The sequence below is a fragment of the Perna viridis genome, chromosome 8 (assembly GCF_037379345.1).
Source record: "Perna viridis isolate PV_CMFRI_1.1 ecotype Kerala chromosome 8, ASM3737934v1, whole genome shotgun sequence".
NCBI lineage: Eukaryota > Metazoa > Mollusca > Bivalvia > Mytilida > Mytilidae > Perna > Perna viridis.
Genome location: NC_142452.1, coordinates 15,535,513 through 15,559,505, shown reverse-complemented (window position 1 = coordinate 15,559,505; position 23,993 = coordinate 15,535,513).

Here is a 23,993-nt window from a genome sequence, read left to right as displayed (position 1 = left end):
ATGTGCAAGCATGGAATTTTACTGTTTGGAGGAAAATTTCATTTTCATAAAACTGGTGAAAATTTCAGATAAAGTATGTTTATATTCCTTGTAAGTTTTTGGCTTAAAATTTCATTCAAGCTAAATCACCAAGTAATCTTTTTCATCTTAAGAATTTCTGGCGTGTTGCCTGTCGTTTCAATGTATTGTGTTAGGCGGAACTGTTCAAGAATAGTTTTTATATTATTACGATTCGTCCAAGTCAGAAAAGTATCTTGAGGGTAGTTTCACAAATGAGTAACACAGATCAAGGAGAAGTAGTTTTGTCCTACTTATTTATTAATTGCGATCGGTAACTAATTGATGGCGTGTCGTGTTTCAATATATGGTGTTATGCGGAATTGCTCAAGAATAGTTCTAATATTATTACGATTTGTCCAAGTCGGAAAAATATCTTGAGGGTAGTTTCACAAATGAGCAACACAGATCAAGGAGAAGTAGTTTTGTTCTACTTGTTTATTACTCGCGATTGGTAACTAATTGATGGCGTGAATTGTGTGTTATTGAAATGCTTTAACTTTCAGAATTTTAACGATTTTCTTTTAAATATTTTAAAATTTGGGAGAAGGCAAGCAAAAGCTGATTGAATTACCACACAGATGGCAGAAGCCTGAACATTGCATGGTTGTGAACATCTGGATAAACAAGCATCCACATGCAGTTCTGATGATGTTCTTTTTCAACCTAGGATGACATCCTTACCATGAAGTAAGTTCAAAATTACTTCTATGGAATGTTGTTTAATTTAAAGCAACATTAATTTGTGGTTGCTAGATCTCCTACATTTATTGTGGAAGTTTAATGAAACTTTACACACTTAAGTTTAGTGAGAAGATGTGCAAAGCACATTTTAAGAAATTATTTTCTATGTTTTTCTTTTTCATACGACTGAATGTTTCTGTGTTACAGTAAAGATGCACTTATTAATTGGTGGCATCTGTGTCTTTTAGGCAGAATTCTATAGAGAAAGTGTCGCTTAGTAGTGCATGGACAACACCATACTTCATCTCTGAGACCCTCCCGTGGGACCCCCGGGGTATATAAATAGGACCCAGTATCTGCAACTTTGTGGTACAACTCCTTAAAGGAGTGTCTTATGAACAAGACAAAATGTGAATCTGTGTGCATAAAATGCACTTGAAATATGCCAAATGCAGATTCCAATAAACATCAGACACATCAGATGTATTGATGTGTACACTTGGACATAAAGAGAGGCATCTGTTTTTCTCAAAGTCAAATGTAAAAGTAAGATAATGGATGACTATACCAAATGTCAAATAAAGGGTAATCTGAGGGCTGAAAACACATTGTGAAATGATATCATTTTGTCAAAATGGGGAGTATTCTATTTAAAGTTGGGATTTTATAGTAGTTAGAGTATAAATAGCCAATTGATGCAAAATGATTTTACTTCCATGGTACGATAACAAAATATATATATAAAAAAAAAAAAAAAAAAAAAAAAAAAAAAAACCATGGGAGCACAATTATTTGTTGCAAATTGTGCTACATCAGTTAACATACATGTATATATACTTCTATTGGGAAAATAATTCTTGTGACTGCTCACTCTTTTGGGGAAACCTGAAATCACAACAAGGGTTGAAGTCGGGTTCAGTGTTGCTCAAATACTATCATTTTTCCAACTTAAGTGATTTCTGGATGTGTTTTGTTTTGTTTTCATAGATTACACAGCTTTTGGCACTGGTGTATGACTCTATTGTCTTCTACTTTCGTGACAAGAACAGTTCTAGAGGCTGTGAACTGCCAGCTTTGATGAAAACTTGAAACTTTCTTTTGAAATTGAGATCTATGTCCATATTTAGTTTAAATGGATTTTGAATTTTCATTTTCAAATATTTGAAGGCCATATATGAGGATGTCTTGTGTTAAAATTTTTGGAAATGGTATATTTTTGTTTGGAAAAATGTCATTTTTCCTCATCACAGAGAACATATAAACTGTTTGCTGTGTAGAGAAATAATCTAGCTATCAAAGGGGGATAATCCAACTTCCATGTTTACCATCTGTTTAGCCGTGAACTCCTTGAGATGGATTTTAATGAAACTTTACATGGATAAGGTTAAGCTTCATATGTGTATGAGCATAAAGCAAGGTACTGTTTAGTATATGTAGATGCTGAGAAAGGAAGACCATCCAACTTACAGTCTTAAATGTTTGATTTCAATTTGCATGGAACTGGGTATCATTTTGTGAGATCACTGACAGTTTTTCTTAGGTACTAGTATTCGGATGTGCATGTGAAATATTTCTTGAAATATTGTGTGAAGATTTCAAAATAATGAACACCATGCAAGTTTTGGATATTGTAAGATAGTACAAATATTAGGTTAACATTGTATAAGCATTCTAATATTGATATAAAGGAAAATATCTAAATGGTAATATATGGAGGGGTCCGGCTATAGTTAATTTCAAGCTTAACTTAAAAGAGATGTGTTCCTGGGCCAGGCCTCACACACCAGTGTGAGGTGAATTAAAATCTTTTTATATACCAAAAGGGTCAGATGAAGTGAAGTTGGGCAGTGTTTTTAGTGCATGACCCGCCATGATGCATTTCCCGTTTTGCCCCATAATTTGTTCCATTTTGGTAATTTGGTAGTTAATGGGTCCAATCAGTTTGGCTATTTTCTGTTGTTTCTTATCTTTCAAGAAAACAAATTACTAGTTTATTTCAAAAACTACATTTCGTATTCACAATGTGCAAGCATGGAATTTTACTGTTTGGAGGAAAATTTCATTTTCATAAAACTGGTGAAAATTTCAGATAAAGTATGTTTATATTCCTTGTAAGTTTTTGGCTTAAAATTTCATTCAAGCTAAATCACCAAGTAATCTTTTTCATCTTAAGAATTTCTGGCGTGTTGCCTGTCGTTTCAATGTATTGTGTTAGGCGGAACTGTTCAAGAATAGTTTTTATATTATTACGATTCGTCCAAGTCAGAAAAGTATCTTGAGGGTAGTTTCACAAATGAGTAACACAGATCAAGGAGAAGTAGTTTTGTCCTACTTATTTATTAATTGCGATCGGTAACTAATTGATGGCGTGTCGTGTTTCAATATATGGTGTTATGCGGAATTGCTCAAGAATAGTTCTAATATTATTACGATTTGTCCAAGTCGGAAAAATATCTTGAGGGTAGTTTCACAAATGAGCAACACAGATCAAGGAGAAGTAGTTTTGTTCTACTTGTTTATTACTCGCGATTGGTAACTAATTGATGGCGTGAATTGTGTGTTATTGAAATGCTTTAACTTTCAGAATTTTAACGATTTTCTTTTAAATATTTTAAAATTTGGGAGAAGGCAAGCAAAAGCTGATTGAATTACCACACAGATGGCAGAAGCCTGAACATTGCATGGTTGTGAACATCTGGATAAACAAGCATCCACATGCAGTTCTGATGATGTTCTTTTTCAACCTAGGATGACATCCTTACCATGAAGTAAGTTCAAAATTACTTCTATGGAATGTTGTTTAATTTAAAGCAACATTAATTTGTGGTTGCTAGATCTCCTACATTTATTGTGGAAGTTTAATGAAACTTTACACACTTAAGTTTAGTGAGAAGATGTGCAAAGCACATTTTAAGAAATTATTTTCTATGTTTTTCTTTTTCATACGACTGAATGTTTCTGTGTTACAGTAAAGATGCACTTATTAATTGGTGGCATCTGTGTCTTTTAGGCAGAATTCTATAGAGAAAGTGTCGCTTAGTAGTGCATGGACAACACCATACTTCATCTCTGAGACCCTCCCGTGGGACCCCCGGGGTATATAAATAGGACCCAGTATCTGCAACTTTGTGGTACAACTCCTTAAAGGAGTGTCTTATGAACAAGACAAAATGTGAATCTGTGTGCATAAAATGCACTTGAAATATGCCAAATGCAGATTCCAATAAACATCAGACACATCAGATGTATTGATGTGTACACTTGGACATAAAGAGAGGCATCTGTTTTTCTCAAAGTCAAATGTAAAAGTAAGATAATGGATGACTATACCAAATGTCAAATAAAGGGTAATCTGAGGGCTGAAAACACATTGTGAAATGATATCATTTTGTCAAAATGGGGAGTATTCTATTTAAAGTTGGGATTTTATAGTAGTTAGAGTATAAATAGCCAATTGATGCAAAATGATTTTACTTCCATGGTACGATAACAAAATATATATATAAAAAAAAAAAAAAAAAAAAAAAAAAAAAAACCATGGGAGCACAATTATTTGTTGCAAATTGTGCTACATCAGTTAACATACATGTATATATACTTCTATTGGGAAAATAATTCTTGTGACTGCTCACTCTTTTGGGGAAACCTGAAATCACAACAAGGGTTGAAGTCGGGTTCAGTGTTGCTCAAATACTATCATTTTTCCAACTTAAGTGATTTCTGGATGTGTTTTGTTTTGTTTTCATAGATTACACAGCTTTTGGCACTGGTGTATGACTCTATTGTCTTCTACTTTCGTGACAAGAACAGTTCTAGAGGCTGTGAACTGCCAGCTTTGATGAAAACTTGAAACTTTCTTTTGAAATTGAGATCTATGTCCATATTTAGTTTAAATGGATTTTGAATTTTCATTTTCAAATATTTGAAGGCCATATATGAGGATGTCTTGTGTTAAAATTTTTGGAAATGGTATATTTTTGTTTGGAAAAATGTCATTTTTCCTCATCACAGAGAACATATAAACTGTTTGCTGTGTAGAGAAATAATCTAGCTATCAAAGGGGGATAATCCAACTTCCATGTTTACCATCTGTTTAGCCGTGAACTCCTTGAGATGGATTTTAATGAAACTTTACATGGATAAGGTTAAGCTTCATATGTGTATGAGCATAAAGCAAGGTACTGTTTAGTATATGTAGATGCTGAGAAAGGAAGACCATCCAACTTACAGTCTTAAATGTTTGATTTCAATTTGCATGGAACTGGGTATCATTTTGTGAGATCACTGACAGTTTTTCTTAGGTACTAGTATTCGGATGTGCATGTGAAATATTTCTTGAAATATTGTGTGAAGATTTCAAAATAATGAACACCATGCAAGTTTTGGATATTGTAAGATAGTACAAATATTAGGTTAACATTGTATAAGCATTCTAATATTGATATAAAGGAAAATATCTAAATGGTAATATATGGAGGGGTCCGGCTATAGTTAATTTCAAGCTTAACTTAAAAGAGATGTGTTCCTGGGCCAGGCCTCACACACCAGTGTGAGGTGAATTAAAATCTTTTTATATACCAAAAGGGTCAGATGAAGTGAAGTTGGGCAGTGTTTTTAGTGCATGACCCGCCATGATGCATTTCCCGTTTTGCCCCATAATTTGTTCCATTTTGGTAATTTGGTAGTTAATGGGTCCAATCAGTTTGGCTATTTTCTGTTGTTTCTTATCTTTCAAGAAAACAAATTACTAGTTTATTTCAAAAACTACATTTCGTATTCACAATGTGCAAGCATGGAATTTTACTGTTTGGAGGAAAATTTCATTTTCATAAAACTGGTGAAAATTTCAGATAAAGTATGTTTATATTCCTTGTAAGTTTTTGGCTTAAAATTTCATTCAAGCTAAATCACCAAGTAATCTTTTTCATCTTAAGAATTTCTGGCGTGTTGCCTGTCGTTTCAATGTATTGTGTTAGGCGGAACTGTTCAAGAATAGTTTTTATATTATTACGATTCGTCCAAGTCAGAAAAGTATCTTGAGGGTAGTTTCACAAATGAGTAACACAGATCAAGGAGAAGTAGTTTTGTTCTACTTATTTATTAATTGCGACCGGTAACTAATTGATGGCGTGTCGTGTTTCAATATATCGCGTTATGCGAAATTGCTCAAGAATAGTTCTAATATTATTACGATTTGTCCAAGTCGGAAAACTATCTTGAGGGTAGTTTCACAAATGAGCAACACAGATCAAGGAGAAGTAGTTTTGTTCTACTTATTTATTACTCGCGATCGGTAACTAATTGATGGCGTGAATTGTGTGTTATTGAAATGCTTTAACTTCCAGAATTTTAACGATTTTCTTTTAAATATTTTAAAATGTGGGAGAAGGCAAGCAAAAGCTGATTGAATTACCACACAGATGGCAGAAGCCTGAACATTGCATGGTTGTGAACATCTGGATAAACAAGCATCCACATGCAGTTCTGACGATGTTCTTTTTCAACCTAGGATGACATCCTTACCATGAAGTAAGTTCAAAATTACTTCTATGGAATGTTGTTTAATTTAAAGCAACATTAATTTGTGGTTGCTAGATCTCCTACATTTATTGTGGAAGTTTAATGAAACTTTACACACTTAAGTTCAGTGAGAAGATGTGCAAAGCACATTTTAAGAAATTATTTTCTATGTTTTTCTTTGTCATACGACTGAATGTTTCTGTGTTACAGTAAAGATGCACTTATTAATTGGTGGCATCTGTGTCTTTTAGGCAGAATTCTATAGAGAAAGTGTCGCTTAGTAGTGCATGGACAACACCATACTTCATCTCTGAGACCCTCCCGTGGGACCCCCGGGGTATATAAATAGGACCCAGTATCTGCAACTTTGTGGTACAACTCCTTAAAGGAGTGTCTTATGAACAAGACAAAATGTGAATCTGTGTGCATAAAATGCACTTGAAATATGCCAAATGCAGATTCCAATAAACATCAGACACATCAGATGTATTGATGTGTACACTTGGACATAAAGAGAGGCATCTGTTTTTCTCAAAGTCAAATGTAAAAGTAAGATAATGGATGACTATACCAAATGTCAAATAAAGGGTAATCTGAGGGCTGAAAACACATTGTGAAATGATATCATTTTGTCAAAATGGGGAGTATTCTATTTAAAGTTGGGATTTTATAGTAGTTAGAGTATAAATAGCCAATTGATGCAAAATGATTTTACTTCCATGGTATGATAACAAAATATATATATATAAAAAAAAAAAAAAAAAAAAAAAAAAAAAAACCATGGGAGCACAATTATTTGTTGCAAATTGTGCTACATCAGTTAACATACATGTATATATACTTCTATTGGGAAAATAATTCTTGTGACTGCTCACTCTTTTGGGGAAACCTGAAATCACAACAAGGGTTGAAGTCGGGTTCAGTGTTGCTCAAATACTATCATTTTTCCAACTTAAGTGATTTCTGGATGTGTTTTGTTTTGTTTTCATAGATTACACAGCTTTTGGCACTGGTGTATGACTCTATTGTCTTCTACTTTCGTGACAAGAACAGTTCTAGAGGCTGTGAACTGCCAGCTTTGATGAAAACTTGAAACTTTCTTTTGAAATTGAGATCTATGTCCATATTTAGTTTAAATGGATTTTGAATTTTCATTTTCAAATATTTGAAGGCCATATATGAGGATGTCTTGTGTTAAAATTTTTGGAAATGGTATATTTTTGTTTGGAAAAATGTCATTTTTCCTCATCACAGAGAACATATAAACTGTTTGCTGTGTAGAGAAATAATCTAGCTATCAAAGGGGGATAATCCAACTTCCATGTTTACCATCTGTTTAGCCGTGAACTCCTTGAGATGGATTTTAATGAAACTTTACATGGATAAGGTTAAGCTTCATATGTGTATGAGCATAAAGCAAGGTACTGTTTAGTATATGTAGATGCTGAGAAAGGAAGACCATCCAACTTACAGTCTTAAATGTTTGATTTCAATTTGCATGGAACTGGGTATCATTTTGTGAGATCACTGACAGTTTTTCTTAGGTACTAGTATTCGGATGTGCATGTGAAATATTTCTTGAAATATTGTGTGAAGATTTCAAAATAATGAACACCATGCAAGTTTTGGATATTGTAAGATAGTACAAATATTAGGTTAACATTGTATAAGCATTCTAATATTGATATAAAGGAAAATATCTAAATGGTAATATATGGAGGGGTCCGGCTATAGTTAATTTCAAGCTTAACTTAAAAGAGATGTGTTCCTGGGCCAGGCCTCACACACCAGTGTGAGGTGAATTAAAATCTTTTTATATACCAAAAGGGTCAGATGAAGTGAAGTTGGGCAGTGTTTTTAGTGCATGACCCGCCATGATGCATTTCCCGTTTTGCCCCATAATTTGTTCCATTTTGGTAATTTGGTAGTTAATGGGTCCAATCAGTTTGGCTATTTTCTGTTGTTTCTTATCTTTCAAGAAAACAAATTACTAGTTTATTTCAAAAACTACATTTCGTATTCACAATGTGCAAGCATGGAATTTTACTGTTTGGAGGAAAATTTCATTTTCATAAAACTGGTGAAAATTTCAGATAAAGTATGTTTATATTCCTTGTAAGTTTTTGGCTTAAAATTTCATTCAAGCTAAATCACCAAGTAATCTTTTTCATCTTAAGAATTTCTGGCGTGTTGCCTGTCGTTTCAATGTATTGTGTTAGGCGGAACTGTTCAAGAATAGTTTTTATATTATTACGATTCGTCCAAGTCAGAAAAGTATCTTGAGGGTAGTTTCACAAATGAGTAACACAGATCAAGGAGAAGTAGTTTTGTCCTACTTATTTATTAATTGCGATCGGTAACTAATTGATGGCGTGTCGTGTTTCAATATATCGCGTTATGCGGAATTGCTCAAGAATAGTTCTAATATTATTACGATTTGTCCAAGTCGGAAAAATATCTTGAGGGTAGTTTCACAAATGAGCAGCACAGATCAAGGAGAAGTAGTTTTGTTCTACTTATTTATTACTCGCGATCGGTAACTAATTGATGGCGTGAATTGTGTGTTATTGAAATGCTTTAACTTCCAGAATTTTAACGATTTTCTTTTAAATATTTTAAAATTTGGGAGAAGGCAAGCAAAAGCTGATTGAATTACCACACAGATGGCAGAAGCCTGAACATTGCATGGTTGTGAACATCTGGATAAACAAGCATCCACATGCAGTTCTGACGATGTTCTTTTTCAACCTAGGATGACATCCTTACCATGAAGTAAGTTCAAAATTACTTCTATGGAATGTTGTTTAATTTAAAGCAACATTAATTTGTGGTTGCTAGATCTCCTACATTTATTGTGGAAGTTTAATGAAACTTTACACACTTAAGTTCAGTGAGAAGATGTGCAAAGCACATTTTAAGAAATTATTTTCTATGTTTTTCTTTGTCATACGACTGAATGTTTCTGTGTTACAGTAAAGATGCACTTATTAATTGGTGGCATCTGTGTCTTTTAGGCAGAATTCTATAGAGAAAGTATCACTTAGTAGTGCATGGACAACACCATACTTCATCTCTGAGACCCCCCCCCCCCGTGGGACCCCCGGGGTATATAAATAGGACCCAGTATCTGCAACTGTGTGGTACAACTCCTTAAAGGAGTGTCTTATGAACAAGACAAAATGTGAATCTGTGTGCATAAAATGCACTTGAAATATGCCAAATGCAGATTCCAATAAACATAGACACATCAGATGTATTGATGTGTACACTTGGACATGAAGAGAGGCATCCGTTTTTCTCAAAGTCAAATGTAAAAGTAAGATAATGGATGACTATACCAAATGTCAAATAAAGGGTAATCTGAGGGCTGAAAACACATTGTGAAATGATATCATTTTGTCAAAATGGGGAGTATTCTATTTAAAGTTGGGATTTTATAGAAGTTAGAGTATAATAGCCAATTGATGCAAAATGATTTTACTTCCATGGTACGATAACAAAATATAAAAAAAAAAAAAAAAAAAAAAAAATCCATGGGAGCACAATTATTTGTTGCAAATTGTGCTACATCAGTTAACATACATGTATATATACTTCTATTGGGAAAATAATTCTTGTAACTGCTCACTCTTTTGGGGAAACCTGAAATCACAACAAGGGTTGAAGTTGGGTTCACTGTTGCTCAAATACTATCATTTTCCGAACTTAAGTGATTTCTGGATGTGTTTTGTTTTGTTTTCATAGATTACACAGCTTTTGGCACTGGTGTATGACTCTATTGTCTTCTACTTTCGTGACAAGAACAGTTCTAGAGGCTGTGAACTGCCAGCTTTGATGAAAACTTGAAACTTTCTTTTGAAATTGAGATCTATGTCCATATTTAGTTTAAATGGATTTTGAAATTTCACTTTCAAATATTTGAAGGCCATATATGAGGATGTCTTGTGTTAAAATTTTTGGAAATGGTATATTTTTGTTTGGAAAAATGTCATTTTTTCTCATCACAGAGAACATATAAACTGTTTGCTGTGTAGAGAAATAATCTAGCTATCAAAGGGGGATAATCCAACTTCCATGTTTACCATCTGTTTAGCCGTGAACTCCTTGAGATGGATTTTAATGAAACTTTACATGGATAAGGTTAAGCTTCATATGTGTATGAGCATAAAGCAAGGTACTGTTTAGTATATGTAGATGCTGAGAAAGGAAGACCATCCAACTTACAGTCTTAAATGTTTGATTTCAATTTGCATGGAACTGGGTATCATTTTGTGAGATCACTGACAGTTTTTCTTAGGTACTAGTATTCAGATGTGCATGTGAAATATTTCTTGAAATATTGTGTGAAGATTTCAAAATAATGAACACCATGCAAGTTTTGAATATTGTAAGATAGTGCAATTATTAGGTTAACTTTGTATAGGCATTCTAATATTGATATAAAGGTAAATATCTAAATGGTAATATATGGAGGGGTCTGGCTATAGTTAATTTCAAGCTTAACTTGAAAGAGATGTGTTCCTGGGCCAGGCCTCACACACCAGTGTGAGGTGAATTAAAATCTTGTGTTCCAAAAGGGTCAGATGAAGTGAAGTTGGGCAGTGTTTTTAGTGCATGACCTCCATGATGGATTTCCCATTTTGCCCCATAATTTGTTCCATTTTGGTAATTTGGTAGTATATGTGTCCAATCAGTTTGGCTATTTTCTGTTTTTTCTTATCTTACAAAGAAACAAATTGCTACTGCATTTCAAAAACTACATTTCATATTCACCATGTGCAAGCATGGAATTTTACTGTTCGGAGGAAAATTTCAGTTTTATTAAATTTAAGATTTTGGCTTAACATTTCATTCAAGCTTAAATCACGAAGTAATCTTTTTCATCTTAAGAATTTCGAGCCAGTTGCGTGTTGTGTTTCAATATATCGTGTTAGGCGGAACTGTTCAAGAATAGTTTTTATATTATTATGATTCGTCCAAGTCAGAAAAGTATCTTGAGGGTAGTTTCACAAATGAGTAACACAGATCAAGGAGAAGTAGTTTTGTTCTACTTATTTATTAATTGCGATCGGTAACTAATTGATGGCGTGTCGTGTTTCAATATATGGTGTTATGCGGAATTGCTCAAGAATAGTTCTAATATTATTACGATTTGTCCAAGTCGGAAAAATATCTTGAGGGTAGTTTCACAAATGAGCAACACAGATCAAGGAGAAGTAGTTTTGTTCTACTTATTTATTACTCGCGATCGGTAACTAATTGATGGCGTGAATTGTGTGTTATTGAAATGCTTTAACTTTCAGAATTTTAACGATTTTCTTTTAAATATTTTAAAATGTGGGAGAAGGCAAGCAAAAGCTGATTGAATTACCACACAGATGGCAGAAGCCTGAACATTGCATAGTTGTGAACATCTGGATAAACAAGCATCCACATGCAGTTCTGACGATGTTCTTTTTCAACCTAGGATGACATCCTTACCATGAAGTAAGTTCAAAATTACTTCTATGGAATGTTGTTTAATTTAAAGCAACATTAATTTGTGGTTGCTAGATCTCCTACATTTATTGTGGAAGTTTAATGAAACTTTACACACTTAAGTTCAGTGAGAAGATGTGCAAAGCACATTTTAAGAAATTATTTTCTATGTTTTTCTTTGTCATACGACTGAATGTTTCTGTGTTACAGTAAAGATGCACTTATTAATTGGTGGCATCTGTGTCTTTTAGGCAGAATTCTATAGAGAAAGTATCACTTAGTAGTGCATGGACAACACCATACTTCATCTCTGAGACCCCCCCGTGGGACCCCCGGGGTATATAAATAGGACCCAGTATCTGCAACTGTGTGGTACAACTCCTTAAAGGAGTGTCTTATGAACAAGACAAAATGTGAATCTGTGTGCATAAAATGCACTTGAAATATGCCAAATGCAGATTCCAATAAACATCAGACACATCAGATGTATTGATGTGTACACTTGGACATGAAGAGAGGCATCCGTTTTTCTCAAAGTCAAATGTAAAAGTAAGATAATGGATGACTATACCAAATGTCAAATAAAGGGTAATCTGAGGGCTGAAAACACATTGTGAAATGATATCATTTTGTCAAAATGGGGAGTATTCTATTTAAAGTTGGGATTTTATAGTAGTTAGAGTATAAATAGCCAATTGATGCAAAATGATTTTACTTCCATGGTACGATAACAAAATATATATATATAAAAAAAAAAAAAAAAAAAAAAAAAAAAAAAAAACAATGGGAGCACAATTATTTGTTGCAAATTGTGCTACATCAGTTAACATACATGTATATATACTTCTATTGGGAAAATAATTCTTGTGACTGCTCACTCTTTTGGGGAAACCTGAAATCACAACAAGGGTTGAAGTCGGGTTCAGTGTTGCTCAAATACTATCATTTTTCCAACTTAAGTGATTTCTGGATGTGTTTTGTTTTGTTTTCATAGATTACACAGCTTTTGGCACTGGTGTATGACTCTATTGTCTTCTACTTTCGTGACAAGAACAGTTCTAGAGGCTGTGAACTGCCAGCTTTGATGAAAACTTGAAACTTTCTTTTGAAATTGAGATCTATGTCCATATTTAGTTTAAATGGATTTTGAATTTTCATTTTCAAATATTTGAAGGCCATATATGAGGATGTCTTGTGTTAAAATTTTTGGAAATGGTATATTTTTGTTTGGAAAAATGTCATTTTTCCTCATCACAGAGAACATATAAACTGTTTGCTGTGTAGAGAAATAATCTAGCTATCAAAGGGGGATAATCCAACTTCCATGTTTACCATCTGTTTAGCCGTGAACTCCTTGAGATGGATTTTAATGAAACTTTACATGGATAAGGTTAAGCTTCATATGTGTATGAGCATAAAGCAAGGTACTGTTTAGTGTATGTAGATGCTGAGAAAGGAAGACCATCCAACTTACAGTCTTAAATGTTTGATTTCAATTTGCATGGAACTGGGTATCATTTTGTGAGATCACTGACAGTTTTTCTTAGGTACTAGTATTCGGATGTGCATGTGAAATATTTCTTGAAATATTGTGTGAAGATTTCAAAATAATGAACACCATGCAAGTTTTGGATATTGTAAGATAGTACAAATATTAGGTTAACATTGTATAAGCATTCTAATATTGATATAAAGGAAAATATCTAAATGGTAATATATGGAGGGGTCCGGCTATAGTTAATTTCAAGCTTAACTTAAAAGAGATGTGTTCCTGGGCCAGGCCTCACACACCAGTGTGAGGTGAATTAAAATCTTTTTATATACCAAAAGGGTCAGATGAAGTGAAGTTGGGCAGTGTTTTTAGTGCATGACCCGCCATGATGCATTTCCCGTTTTGCCCCATAATTTGTTCCATTTTGGTAATTTGGTAGTTAATGGGTCCAATCAGTTTGGCTATTTTCTGTTGTTTCTTATCTTTCAAGAAAACAAATTACTAGTTTATTTCAAAAACTACATTTCGTATTCACAATGTGCAAGCATGGAATTTTACTGTTTGGAGGAAAATTTCATTTTCATAAAACTGGTGAAAATTTCAGATAAAGTATGTTTATATTCCTTGTAAGTTTTTGGCTTAAAATTTCATTCAAGCTAAATCACCAAGTAATCTTTTTCATCTTAAGAATTTCTGGCGTGTTGCCTGTCGTTTCAATGTATTGTGTTAGGCGGAACTGTTCAAGAATAGTTTTTATATTATTACGATTCGTCCAAGTCAGAAAAGTATCTTGAGGGTAGTTTCACAAATGAGTAACACAGATCAAGGAGAAGTAGTTTTGTCCTACTTATTTATTACTCGCGATCGGTAACTAATTGATGGCGTGAATTGTGTGTTATTGAAATGCTTTAACTTCCAGAATTTTAACGATTTTCTTTTAAATATTTTAAAATTTGGGAGAAGGCAAGCAAAAGCTGATTGAATTACCACACAGATGGCAAAAGCCTGAACATTGCATGGTTGTGAACATCTGGATAAACAAGCATCCACATGCAGTTCTGACGATGTTCTTTTTCAACCTAGGATGACATCCTTACCATGAAGTAAGTTCAAAATTACTTCTATGGAATGTTGTTTAATTTAAAGCAACATTAATTTGTGGTTGCTAGATCTCCTACATTTATTGTGGAAGTTTAATGAAACTTTACACACTTAAGTTCAGTGAGAAGATGTGCAAAGCACATTTTAAGAAATTATTTTCTATGTTTTTCTTTGTCATACGACTGAATGTTTCTGTGTTACAGTAAAGATGCACTTATTAATTGGTGGCATCTGTGTCTTTTAGGCAGAATTCTATAGAGAAAGTATCACTTAGTAGTGCATGGACAACACCATACTTCATCTCTGAGACCCCCCCCCGTGGGACCCCCGGGGTATATAAATAGGACCCAGTATCTGCAACTGTGTGGTACAACTCCTTAAAGGAGTGTCTTATGAACAAGACAAAATGTGAATCTGTGTGCATAAAATGCACTTGAAATATGCCAAATGCAGATTCCAATAAACATAGACACATCAGATGTATTGATGTGTACACTTGGACATGAAGAGAGGCATCCGTTTTTCTCAAAGTCAAATGTAAAAGTAAGATAATGGATGACTATACCAAATGTCAAATAAAGGGTAATCTGAGGGCTGAAAACACATTGTGAAATGATATCATTTTGTCAAAATGGGGAGTATTCTATTTAAAGTTGGGATTTTATAGAAGTTAGAGTATAATAGCCAATTGATGCAAAATGATTTTACTTCCATGGTACGATAACAAAATATAAAAAAAAAAAAAAAAAAAAAAAAAAAATCCATGGGAGCACAATTATTTGTTGCGAATTGTGCTACATCAGTTAACATACATGTATATATACTTCTATTGGGAAAATAATTCTTGTAACTGCTCACTCTTTTGGGGAAACCTGAAATCACAACAAGGGTTGAAGTTGGGTTCACTGTTGCTCAAATACTATCATTTTCCGAACTTAAGTGATTTCTGGATGTGTTTTGTTTTGTTTTCATAGATTACACAGCTTTTGGCACTGGTGTATGACTCTATTGTCTTCTACTTTCGTGACAAGAACAGTTCTAGAGGCTGTGAACTGCCAGCTTTGATGAAAACTTGAAACTTTCTTTTGAAATTGAGATCTATGTCCATATTTAGTTTAAATGGATTTTGAAATTTCACTTTCAAATATTTGAAGGCCATATATGAGGATGTCTTGTGTTAAAATTTTTGGAAATGGTATATTTTTGTTTGGAAAAATGTCATTTTTTCTCATCACAGAGAACATATAAACTGTTTGCTGTGTAGAGAAATAATCTAGCTATCAAAGGGGGATAATCCAACTTCCATGTTTACCATCTGTTTAGCCGTGAACTCCTTGAGATGGATTTTAATGAAACTTTACATGGATAAGGTTAAGCTTCATATGTGTATGAGCATAAAGCAAGGTACTGTTTAGTATATGTAGATGCTGAGAAAGGAAGACCATCCAACTTACAGTCTTAAATGTTTGATTTCAATTTGCATGGAACTGGGTATCATTTTGTGAGATCACTGACAGTTTTTCTTAGGTACTAGTATTCAGATGTGCATGTGAAATATTTCTTGAAATATTGTGTGAAGATTTCAAAATAATGAACACCATGCAAGTTTTGGATATTGTAAGATAGTATAAATAATAGGTTAACATTGTATAAGCATTCTAATATTGATATAAAGGAAAATATCTAAATGGTAATATATGGAGGGGTCCGGCTATAGTTAATTTCAAGCTTAACTTAAAAGAGATGTGTTCCTGGGCCAGGCCTCACACACCAGTGTGAGGTGAATTAAAATCTTTTTATATATCAAAAGGGTCAGATGAAGTGAAGTTGGGCAGTGTTTTTAGTGCATGACCTGCCATGATGCATTTCCCATTTTGCCCCATAATTTGTTCCATTTTGGTAATTTGGTAGTTAATGGGTCCAATCAGTTTGGCTATTTTCTGTTGTTTCTTAACTTTCAAGAAAACAAATTACTAGTTTATTTCAAAAACTACATTTCGTATTCACCATGTGCAAGCATGGAATTTTACTGTTTGGAGGAAAATTTCATTTTCATAAAACTGGTGAAAATTTCAGATAAAGTATGTTTATATTCCTTGTAAGTTTTTGGCTTAAAATTTCATTCAAGCTAAATCACCAAGTAATCTTTTTCATCTTAAGAATTTCTGGCGTGTTGCGTTTCGTGTTTCAATGTATTGTGTTAGGCGGAACTGTTCAAGAATAGTTTTTATATTATTATGATTCGTCCAAGTCAGAAAAGTATCTTGAGGGTAGTTTCACAAATGAGTAACACAGATCAAGGAGAAGTAGTTTTGTCCTACTTATTTATTACTCGCGATCGGTAACTAATTGATGGCGTGAATTGTGTGTTATTGAAATGCTTTAACTTCCAGAATTTTAACGATTTTCTTTTAAATATTTTAAAATTTGGGAGAAGGCAAGCAAAAGCTGATTGAATTACCACACAGATGGCAGAAGCCTGAACATTGCATGGTTGTGAACATCTGGATAAACAAGCATCCACATGCAGTTCTGACGATGTTCTTTTTCAACCTAGGATGACATCCTTACCATGAAGTAAGTTCAAAATTACTTCTATGGAATGTTGTTTAATTTAAAGCAACATTAATTTGTGGTTGCTAGATCTCCTACATTTATTGTGGAAGTTTAATGAAACTTTACACACTTAAGTTCAGTGAGAAGATGTGCAAAGCACATTTTAAGAAATTATTTTCTATGTTTTTCTTTGTCATACGACTGAATGTTTCTGTGTTACAGTAAAGATGCACTTATTAATTGGTGGCATCTGTGTCTTTTAGGCAGAATTCTATAGAGAAAGTATCACTTAGTAGTGCATGGACAACACCATACTTCATCTCTGAGACCCCCCCCCCGTGGGACCCCCGGGGTATATAAATAGGACCCAGTATCTGCAACTGTGTGGTACAACTCCTTAAAGGAGTGTCTTATGAACAAGACAAAATGTGAATCTGTGTGCATAAAATGCACTTGAAATATGCCAAATGCAGATTCCAATAAACATAGACACATCAGATGTATTGATGTGTACACTTGGACATGAAGAGAGGCATCCGTTTTTCTCAAAGTCAAATGTAAAAGTAAGATAATGGATGACTATACCAAATGTCAAATAAAGGGTAATCTGAGGGCTGAAAACACATTGTGAAATGATATCATATAGTGAAAATGGGGAGTATTCTATTTAAAGTTGGGATTCTATAGAAGTTAGAGTATAGATAGCCAATTGATGCAAAATGATTTTACTCCCATGGTACGATAACAAAATATAAAAAAAAAAAAAAAAAAAAAAAAAAATCCATGGGAGCACAATTATTTGTTGCAGATTGTGCTACATCAGTTAACATACATGTATATATATACTTTTATTGGGAAAATAATTCTTGTAATTGCCAACTCTTTTGGGGAAACCTGAATTCACAACAAGGGTTTAAGTCGTGTTCAGTGTTGCTCAAATACTATCATTTTTCCAACTTAAGTGATTTCTGGATGTGTTTTGTTTTGTTTTCATAGATTACACAGCTTTTGGCACTGGTGTATGACTCTATTGTCTTCTACTTTCGTGACAAGAACAGTTCTAGAGGCTGTGAACTGCCAGCTTTGATGAAAACTTGAAACTTTCTTTTGAAATTGAGATCTATGTCCATATTTAGTTTAAATGGATTTTGAAATTTCACTTTCAAATATTTGAAGGCCATATATGAGGATGTCTTGTGTTAAAATTTTTGGAAATGGTATATTTTTGTTTGGAAAAATGTCATTTTTTCTCATCACAGAGAACATATAAACTGTTTGCTGTGTAGAGAAATAATCTAGCTATCAAAGGGGGATAATCCAACTTCCATGTTTACCATCTGTTTAGCCGTGAACTCCTTGAGATGGATTTTAATGAAACTTTACATGGATAAGGTTAAGCTTCATATGTGTATGAGCATAAAGCAAGGTACTGTTTAGTATATGTAGATGCTGAGAAAGGAAGACCATCCAACTTACAGTCTTAAATGTTTGATTTCAATTTGCATGGAACTGGGTATCATTTTGTGAGATCACTGACAGTTTTTCTTAGGTACTAGTATTCAGATGTGCATGTGAAATATTTCTTGAAATATTGTGTGAAGATTTCAAAATAATGAACACCATGCAAGTTTTGGATATTGTAAGATAGTATAAATAATAGGTTAACATTGTATAAGCATTCTAATATTGATATAAAGGAAAATATCTAAATGGTAATATATGGAGGGGTCCGGCTATAGTTAATTTCAAGCTTAACTTAAAAGAGATGTGTTCCTGGGCCAGGCCTCACACACCAGTGTGAGGTGAATTAAAATCTTTTTATATATCAAAAGGGTCAGATGAAGTGAAGTTGGGCAGTGTTTTTAGTGCATGACCTGCCATGATGCATTTCCCATTTTGCCCCATAATTTGTTCCATTTTGGTAATTTGGTAGTTAATGGGTCCAATCAGTTTGGCTATTTTCTGTTGTTTCTTATCTTTCAAGAAAACAAATTACTAGTTTATTTCAAAAACTACATTTCGTATTCACCATGTGCAAGCATGGAATTTTACTGTTTGGAGGAAAATTTCATTTTCATAAAACTGGTGAAAATTTCAGATAAAGTATGTTTATATTCCTTGTAAGTTTTTGGCTTAAAATTTCATTCAAGCTAAATCACCAAGTAATCTTTTTCATCTTAAGAATTTCTGGCGTGTTGCGTTTCGTGTTTCAATGTATTGTGTTAGGCGGAACTGTTCAAGAATAGTTTTTATATTATTATGATTCGTCCAAGTCAGAAAAGTATCTTGAGGGTAGTTTCACAAATGAGTAACACAGATCAAGGAGAAGTAGTTTTGTTCTACTTATTTATTAATTGCGATCGGTAACTAATTGATGGCGTGTCGTGTTTCAATATATGGTGTTATGCGGAATTGCTCAAGAATAGTTCTAATATTATTACGATTTGTCCAAGTCGGAAAAATATCTTGAGGGTAGTTTCACAAATGAGCAACACAGATCAAGGAGAAGTAGTTTTGTTCTACTTATTTATTACTCGCGATCGGTAACTAATTGATGGCGTGAATTGTGTGTTATTGAAATGCTTTAACTTTCAGAATTTTAACGATTTTCTTTTAAATATTTTAAAATGTGGGAGAAGGCAAGCAAAAGCTGATTGAATTACCACACAGATGGCAGAAGCCTGAACATTGCATGGTTGTGAACATCTGGATAAACAAGCATCCACATGCAGTTCTGACGATGTTCTTTTTCAACCTAGGATGACATCCTTACCATGAAGTAAGTTCAAAATTACTTCTATGGAATGTTGTTTAATTTGAAGCAACATTGTTTTGTGGTTGCTAGATCTCCAACATTTATAGTGGAAGTTTAATGAAACTTTACACACTTAAGTTCAGTGAGAAGATGTGGAAAACACATTTTAAGAAATTATTTTCTATGTTTTACTTTTTCATACGACTGAATGTTTCTGTGTTACAGTAAAGATGCACATTAATTGGTGGCATCCATGTCTTTTAGGCAGAATTCTATAGAGAAAGTATCACTTGGTAGTGCATGGACAACACCATACTTCATGTCTGAGACCCCCGTGGGACCCCCGGGGTATATAAGTAGGACCCAGTATCTCCAACTATGTGGAACAACTCCTTCTTAAAGGAGTGTCTTATGAACAAGACAAAATGTGAATCTGTGTGCATAAAATGCAGTCTGTGCACTTGAAATATGCCAAATGCAGATTCCAATAAACATCAGACATATCAGATGTATTGATATGTACACTTGGACATGAAGAGAGTCATCCGTTTTTCTCAGTCAAATGTAAAAGTAAGATAATGGATGACTATACCAAATGTCAAATAAAGGGTAATCTGAGGGCTGAAAACACATTGTGAAATGATATCATTTTGTCAAAATGGGGAGTATTCTATTTAAAGTTGGGATTTTATAGTAGTTAGAGTATAAATAGCCAATTGATGCAAAATGATTTTACTTCCATGGTACGATAACAAAATATATATATAAAAAAAAAAAAAAAAAAAAAAAAAAAAAAAAATCCATGGGAGCACAATTATTTGTTGCAAATTGTGCTACATCAGTTAACATACATGTATATATACTTCTATTGGGAAAATAATTCTTGTGACTGCTCACTCTTTTGGGGAAACCTGAAATCACAACAAGGGTTGAAGTCGGGTTCAGTGTTGCTCAAATACTATCATTTTTCCAACTTAAGTGATTTCTGGATGTGTTTTGTTTTGTTTTCATAGATTACACAGCTTTTGGCACTGGTGTATGACTCTATTGTCTTCTACTTTCGTGACAAGAACAGTTCTAGAGGCTGTGAACTGCCAGCTTTGATGAAAACTTGAAACTTTCTTTTGAAATTGAGATCTATGTCCATATTTAGTTTAAATGGATTTTGAATTTTCATTTTCAAATATTTGAAGGCCATATATGAGGATGTCTTGTGTTAAAATTTTTGGAAATGGTATATTTTTGTTTGGAAAAATGTCATTTTTCCTCATCACAGAGAACATATAAACTGTTTGCTGTGTAGAGAAATAATCTAGCTATCAAAGGGGGATAATCCAACTTCCATGTTTACCATCTGTTTAGCCGTGAACTCCTTGAGATGGATTTTAATGAAACTTTACATGGATAAGGTTAAGCTTCATATGTGTATGAGCATAAAGCAAGGTACTGTTTAGTGTATGTAGATGCTGAGAAAGGAAGACCATCCAACTTACAGTCTTAAATGTTTGATTTCAATTTGCATGGAACTGGGTATCATTTTGTGAGATCACTGACAGTTTTTCTTAGGTACTAGTATTCGGATGTGCATGTGAAATATTTCTTGAAATATTGTGTGAAGATTTCAAAATAATGAACACCATGCAAGTTTTGGATATTGTAAGATAGTACAAATATTAGGTTAACATTGTATAAGCATTCTAATATTGATATAAAGGAAAATATCTAAATGGTAATATATGGAGGGGTCCGGCTATAGTTAATTTCAAGCTTAACTTAAAAGAGATGTGTTCCTGGGCCAGGCCTCACACACCAGTGTGAGGTGAATTAAAATCTTTTTATATACCAAAAGGGTCAGATGAAGTGAAGTTGGGCAGTGTTTTTAGTGCATGACCCGCCATGATGCATTTCCCGTTTTGCCCCATAATTTGTTCCATTTTGGTAATTTGGTAGTTAATGGGTCCAATCAGTTTGGCTATTTTCTGTTGTTTCTTATCTTTCAAGAAAACAAATTACTAGTTTATTTCAAAAACTACATTTCGTATTCACAATGTGCAAGCATGGAATTTTACTGTTTGGAGGAAAATTTCATTTTCATAAAACTGGTGAAAATTTCAGATAAAGTATGTTTATATTCCTTGTAAGTTTTTGGCTTAAAATTTCATTCAAGCTAAATCACCAAGTAATCTTTTTCATCTTAAGAATTTCTGGCGTGTTGCCTGTCGTTTCAATGTATTGTGTTAGGCGGAACTGTTCAAGAATAGTTTTTATATTATTACGATTCGTCCAAGTCAGAAAAGTATCTTGAGGGTAGTTTCACAAATGAGTAACACAGATCAAGGAGAAGTAGTTTTGTTCTACTTATTTATTAATTGCGACCGGTAACTAATTGATGGCGTGTCGTGTTTCAATATATCGCGTTATGCGAAATTGCTCAAGAATAGTTCTAATATTATTACGATTTGTCCAAGTCGGAAAACTATCTTGAGGGTAGTTTCACAAATGAGCAACACAGATCAAGGAGAAGTAGTTTTGTTCTACTTATTTATTACTCGCGATCGGTAACTAATTGATGGCGTGAATTGTGTGTTATTGAAATGCTTTAACTTTCAGAATTTTAACGATTTTCTTTTAAATATTTTAAAATGTGGGAGAAGGCAAGCAAAAGCTGATTGAATTACCACACAGATGGCAGAAGCCTGAACATTGCATGGTTGTGAACATCTGGATAAACAAGCATCCACATGCAGTTCTGACGATGTTCTTTTTCAACCTAGGATGACATCCTTACCATGAAGTAAGTTCAAAATTACTTCTATGGAATGTTGTTTAATTTAAAGCAACATTAATTTGTGGTTGCTAGATCTCCTACATTTATTGTGGAAGTTTAATGAAACTTTACACACTTAAGTTCAGTGAGAAGATGTGCAAAGCACATTTTAAGAAATTATTTTCTATGTTTTTCTTTTTCATACGACTGAATGTTTCTGTGTTACAGTAAAGATGCACTTATTAATTGGTGGCATTTGTGCCTTTAGGCAGAATTCTATAGAGAAAGTATCACTTAGTAGTGCATGGACAACACCATACTTCATCTCTGAGACCCCCCCCGTGGGACCCCCGGGGTATATAAATAGGACCCAGTATCTGCAACTGTGTGGTACAACTCCTTAAAGGAGTGTCTTATGAACAAGACAAAATGTGGATCTGTGAAGGTAGTTTCACAAATGAGTAACACAGATTTATTAATCGCGATCGTCAACTAATTGATGGTGTGTCGTGTGTCAATATATCGAGTTATGTGGAATTGCTCAAGAATAGTTTTTATATTATTACGATTTGTCCAAGTCAGAAAAGTATCGTGAGGGTAGTTTCACAAATGAGTAACACAGATCAGGGAGAAGTAGTTTTATTCTACTTATTTATTACTCGCAATCGATAACTAAATGATGGCGCGAATCGTTTGTTATATTTGAAATGCTTTAAGTTTCAGGTTTTGAACAATTTTCTTTTAAATGTTTTAAAATGTAGGAGAAGACAAGCAAAAGCTGATTGAATTACCACACATATGGGTGAAGCCTGAACATTGCATGGTTATGAACATCTGGATAAACAAGCATCCACATGCAGTTCTGATGTTCTTTTACAGCCTGGGATGACTCCCCTACCATGAAGTAAGTTCAAAATTACTTCTATGGAATGTTGTTTAATTTGAAGCAACATTATTTTGTGGTTGCTAGATCTCCTACATTTATAGTGGAAGTTTAATGAAACTTTACACATTTAAATTCACTGAGATGTACAAAACACATTTTTAGGATTATTTTCTATGTTTCTGTACTACAGTAAAGATGCATGGCATCTGTGTCTTTTAGGAAGACTTTTTTTTATAGAAAGTCTGTCTCTCTTTATAGTGCATCAACAACTCGTCTGAATATAGCTGAAATATTGCTGCTCGGACATTAAACCCCAACAAACAAGTGCATGAACAGCACCATACTTCATCTCTGAAACCCCTCGTGGGACCCCCGGGGTATATAAATAGGACCCAGTATCTCCTACTGTTTGGTACAACTCCCTCTAAAAAGAGTGTCTTATGAACAAGACAAAATGCCAATCTGTGTATACAATGCCATGTCTGGGCACATTAATCTTCTGATTAAGAACTTTGTAGAAGCATGCATTTGTGAAATGTAAGTTAGTAAATCTTAGTACAGATGTTATAAGGTTGAATGAAGGGAAAATGGTCAATAAATGGTGATGTCTTGGTGAGTAAGGCTATTGCTGATTTTAGGGTTCGTACTGGCCTAGGGACACATCTCGACTCCCCCCCCCCATTAAAATAAAAACCGT